Raw genomic sequence first — 5,875 nt, 5'->3', positions numbered from 1 at the left:
ATTGAACAAGATAGTAATTTAATATTTATGAGTCAAGTAAGAATTTAGAAGAATTTGTGAAATGGTGAAATTAGTGAATTAAAAGAATTTATTAGGTGAAACGGGTCAAAAATGAGGTATTGAGACCTCAAAGTTGAAAATCGAGCTATAAATATTTTTATAAATATTTATGGAGTGTCATTGAGTTAGTATTAAAGTTTCAGTTAGAAAATTTTAACGCTTGGATGGCTAATTAATTAAAAAGGACTAAATTGAAAATAGCGCAAAATTTGTTAAATTGTGAGTAAATAGCTTAAGTATTTAAAAGATGGATTTAAAGAGCAATTAGACCCAAAGGTTAATGGCTGGACGGTTTGTGTATGAAATAAGCAAGAAAACAATGTGAACAAGGGGCAAAATTGGAAATAGCATAAAAGTTAATAGTTAAATAATGATGTAATTGGAAAATCTAGACATTTCTTCATATTTTCTCAGCTAAAACGCCATAGAAGGTCTGGAGAAAGCTGGTTTTTCATATTTTACATCATGTGAGTTTAATTCTTACTTTTCTTGATAATTTTTATGTTTTTATGACTTTTACAATTAGGTCCACTTGTAGAATTCATTAGTTTTTGATTTTATGGGTGAAATTGGAAGTTACCCTGGATGGATAAGGGAATTTTATGATGAATTATTATGAAATTTAAGTTCTAATTTTATATTAAGGTGGTTTTATTAAGTGATTTTGATAGGAAATGATATTTAGGACCTAATTGTGAAAAAGTTGTGAATTGAAGGTTTCTGTTGAAATTAAGAATATAAAAGGTTTTGAAATAGTTTATAATGATAAAATAAAGTGTTAATTGAGAAAAATTAGTTCAATTGATGGGTGAATTGAGAAGGGACTAAATTGTGAAAATTGTAAATTTTGGGGTAAAAGTGCAATTTCGAAATTTGAACAGCATAAATTGTGAAGTGAAATAGAATTGAAATGGATGCTAATGAAGGAATGATTTTTATAATTATAGATCAAGAAAACGAACTGAATCGTGGAAAGGAGAAAATTCAAGAATAGTCCTTGAATTTCTACGACTTTTACAAATTAGTCCAGGTAAGTTCATATGGCAAAGTTCAATGTTTTGATATGAAAATATTATGATTGTTAAAGTATTTTATTGTTGATGAATACTATCAATTTGCATTAACTAATGAATAATGTGTAACTAAAAGTACAAATTAGTAGGAACAATGGATTTGAGTGCTTCTATTCTGTGACCCTGATGAGTTGACGAAACATATGTGACAAGTGTGCCCGTTTAAGACCATAGCTGGGCTATTGGCATCGGTGAAATGTGATAATGTGACTCCGTATAAGACCATAGCTGGGCTATGGCATCGGTATAATGTGATAATGTGATTCCGTATAAGACCATGTCTGGGATATGGCTTCGGTATGATATGTGAACCGTGTAAGACCATGGCAAGGCTATGGCTTCGGTGTGTGATGCGTATCAATGTGAAAGTCCATAGTTTACTATGGCAATGTGATAATGAAGCACTCAATTCCCTTATTGTTCCCTAATTTGACAATGAAGTAAATGAGAAATGGGTCTAAGGGAGTTAAATTGTGAGTTGCCATATGGAAATTATTCCAATGAGTTATTAATGAAATTGTGATTTGGAGGATGAAATAGTTAAACTAATAGATATATGATTGTGTACGATATTTGATATGATTTGTGTTTATATGCCTATGAGCTTACTAAGCTTCAATAAGCTTACTTGTGTGTGTTTAATATTTTATGTAGATTGACTTGAAGTGAAGTGGGTAGATCGGATCAACACAACAGGGCACACTATTCAGATCAATTCCGTAGTTTTTGTTTTATGTTTAAAGATTTATATGGCATGTATAGAGTTTGAATGAATTGAAGTAAAGATGTTATAAACTAGTTAACAATATTTGTACTAAAACAGTTTTCGGTAAGTAGCAGTAGTTTGACTTTGAAAAATCACTAAAAATAGTAGAAATGGAATTAAATAATGAATAAATTATGGAATCGAATCTTGATGAGTCTATTTTCATATGGAAGAAGCAAAACAGGTATATGAGCTATATTTTATGAGATGTTTAAATTTTTGTGAAATAGGGCCAGAGCGATTTCTGGATCCCCTATTCTGACTTTGGAAATTCACCATAAATTTTACAGAGATAATTAGAAGTCATACTTTATATGTATGGATTCCTTATTGAGTCTATTTTTAATAGAAATAAACTTCTTGGTTATTTGAATTCTGTACATGGAGAAATTTGGTTCGTAGTGAACAGGGGTCAGAGCAGCCGAACCCTGAAACAGGGGAGACTTCAACTAATAAACTGTACTAATTGGCCCAACCAAAAATTCTAGAAAAAAATTAGTAAGTAGATATATGAGCCTAGATTTGGGGAAAATTTACGGATTTAGATTTCGAGTTTTGTAACTTGAGATATGATTTTTTTTGCATCTGTAACGCAGTTGGACAGCTTGTCTGGAAAATGTGATATAAATTGTTTGAATTTGTTTAAGTGCTCAAATAAGTTTAGTAATGCCTCGTGCTCGACTCCGGCGACGGTCTCGGGTAAAGGGGGCGTTACATTTATTGGTATCAGAGTTTCGGTTTAGCCGATTCTCGGAATATGTATGATGTGAAAAGTGTCTAGAATTACATGCCATATAAATCTGTGATAGTGTGCTGTGTATGATCCGATCTAATCCTTGTTTTTATTATAGATTATCTTCGATTTGAAAAGATGTCAGATAGACCAGAACAAACTGAGCAAGAAGAAGTTAATAGCAGAGTACAAATCTCTGAACAAGGAACAAGTAGTGAAGCTCCGATTTCATTGATGCGAGAACAAGAACTCAAAAATATGATTTATGGATTCATGAATCAGTGGTATAATGAGAATGTGCGAGAAAGAAATCAGACTCCGCAACCTCCTCCCCCTATCTCAACATCTGTAGTACCCCCGGTTGCTCCTCCACCTCCTCCGACAACTGAATCTGGCAAACGTTCTCCATTTGAAAAGCTCAGAAAACATGGGGCTGAAGAATTTCGGGGAAGAACAGACGATGACCCCGTTAAAGCTGAATATTGGTTACAAAGTATAATGAGGGTTTTTAAGCAAATGGCGTGCTCACCAGATGATTACTTAATATGTGCCGTGTCATTATTGAAAGAAGAAGCTTATAACTGGTGGGAAACAATAGAAGCTGTTGTACCGGCTGAGAAGATCACTTGGGAATTTTTTCAAAATGAATTTAAGAAGAAATATGTCGGTAGAAGATATCTGGATAAGAAGAAGAGAATTTCTCGATTTGCGACAGGGAAACAAGTCAGTGGCTGAATATGAAAAAGAATTTGTTTATCTGAGCAAATATGCTCGAGATATAGTACCCACTGAAGAAGAAATGTGTATCAGATTTGAAGAAGGGCTTAATGATGAGATTAAAATGATGATAGGGGGCATTGAGATACGAGAATTTGTTGTTCTATCAGATCGTGCTCAGAAGCTTGAAGAAGTATATAATAAAAGATGCAACGAGATAGAAGAAGTAAAGAATCTTTCAAAAGAAGTGCATCTAAGTCATTTTCGGCTTTACCAAAGAAGAAATCTAAAGAGGAATTCAATGAGCCACTTGATGCACCGAAAGATCGAGAAAAAGTAGGCCAAGACAATCTGATTACAAAGCATCCGACAGACCTGCTTTGTTAGTGTGGGTAGTGTACAAAATACCCAAAGGCCCAAGTGTCAACATTGTGGAAGAAGTCACCCGGTGAATGTAGAAGTAAATTAGGGCTTGTTATAAATGTGGGGCCACCGATCACTTTATTCGTGATTGTCCCCAATTACAAGTAGAAGAAGTGGAATAGTGGGAGAAACCGAAAATTCTTCCTCAAAAAGGAAGACGCCTGTCGAAAGATTAAAGCTGAGGGCTACTCGTTCGGGTATGAAAGATACTTGCTAGCCGATCGAAGTTAGGGCTCTGCTCGTACTTATGCCATTCGAGCGAGAGAAGAAGCAACAGCTCCAGATGTAATTGCTGGTACTTTCTATCTTTATGATGTTCCTGGGTATGCTTTAATAGACCCTGGGTCTACTCATTCATATATTTGCACTATGTTAGCATCTGAAAAGAACTTATTTGTTGAGCCTACTGATTATGATGTACAAGTTACAAATCCGTTAGGTCAAAGTGTGGTAGTTAATTTAATATGTCATAACTGTCCACTGAAAGTTAAGGGCTGTGATTTCCCCGCTGATTTGATGCTGCTACCCTTTCGGGAATTTGATGTTATCTTGGGAATGGACTGGTTAATGAAACATGACGCAATAGTGAATTGTCGAGAAAAACGAATTAGTTTGAAATGTCAAACAGGAGACATTATTTTGGTTGAGTCTGGAAATTTGGATGACATGGTTAGAATGATTTCCTTTATGTCTGCTTACAAAAATTGTTGCGTAAAGGAAATGAGGCTTATTTAGCCTATATTCTTGATACTCGAAGTTCTGAATCAAAGTTAGAGCAACTATCTATTGTAAATGAATTCATGGATGTATTTCCTGAAGAATTACCAGGGTTACCACCCGATAGAGAAGTTGAGTTCGTGATAGATGTGCTTCCTGAACAGCTCCCATATCGGTGACACCGTATAGAATGGCTCCAGCAGAATTAAGAGAGTTAAAACGCAGTTGCAAAGAGTCATTAGACAAAGGGTTTATCGACCGAGTATGTCGCCATGGGTGCACCTGTCTTATTTGTGAAAAGAAGGATGGTTCATTAAGGTCGTGCATAGATTACGAGCAAATGAATAAGGTAACAATTAAAATAAATATCCTTTGCCTCGTATTGATGATTTATTCGATCAGCTTAAGGATGCTACAGTGTTTTCAAAAATAGATCTCGGATCCGGGTATTATCGCTTAAAGGTAAAGGAATGTGATGTACCGAAATGCAGCTTTTAGAACTTCGGTATGGTCATTATGAGTTCTTAGTTATGCCATTCGGTTTGACAAATGCTCCTGCTGCTTTTATGGATTTAATGAATCGAATTTTCCATCTTACCTAGATAGATTTGTGGTTGTGTTTATTGACGATATCTTGATCTATTCAAAGACGTAATCCGAGCATGCTCAGCACTTGAGAATTGTACTACAAATATTAAGGAAAAACAGTTATATGCAAAATTTAGTAAATGTGAATTTTGGCTTCATGAAGTGGGATTCTTGGGTCACATTGTGTCAGTTGATGGTATACGGTAGATCCGAGTAAGGTGTCACGGTGATTAATTGGAAAACTCCAAAGAATGTTACTGAAGTGCGAAGTTTCCTTGGATTAGCTGGTTACTATCGTCGATTTGTGAAAGATTTTTCACCGATTGCTTCACCGATAACTAAATTATTACGAAGAATGTTGAGTTTGTATGGTCTGATGAGTGCCAACAAAGTTTTGATCAATTAAAGAAAATGTTGACAGAGGCTCCGGTGTTAACTCAGCCTGAATCAGGTGTGCCATATGTAGTATATAGTGATGCGTCTCTGAATGGTTTAGGTTGTGTATTGATGCAGTCAGGAAAAGTTGTAGCATATGCTTCTCGACAGTTGAAACCACATGAGAGGAACTACCCTACACATGATCTTGAGTTAGCTGCCATAGTATTTGCTTTAAAAATTTGGAGACACTACCTATATGGAGAGAAATGTTATGTGTATACAGACCATAAAAGTTTGAAATATTTAATGTCGCAGAAAGAGCTGAATTTGAGACAGATGGACAATCAGAGCGAGTGATTCAGATTTTGGAAGATATGTTAAGGTGTTGTATACTCGAGTTCAGTGGCAGCTGGGAAAGGT

This window comes from Gossypium arboreum, chromosome 11 (genome assembly GCF_025698485.1).
Source record: "Gossypium arboreum isolate Shixiya-1 chromosome 11, ASM2569848v2, whole genome shotgun sequence".
Lineage (NCBI taxonomy): Eukaryota > Viridiplantae > Streptophyta > Magnoliopsida > Malvales > Malvaceae > Gossypium > Gossypium arboreum.
Note: the sequence above shows the minus strand (reverse complement) of the source record.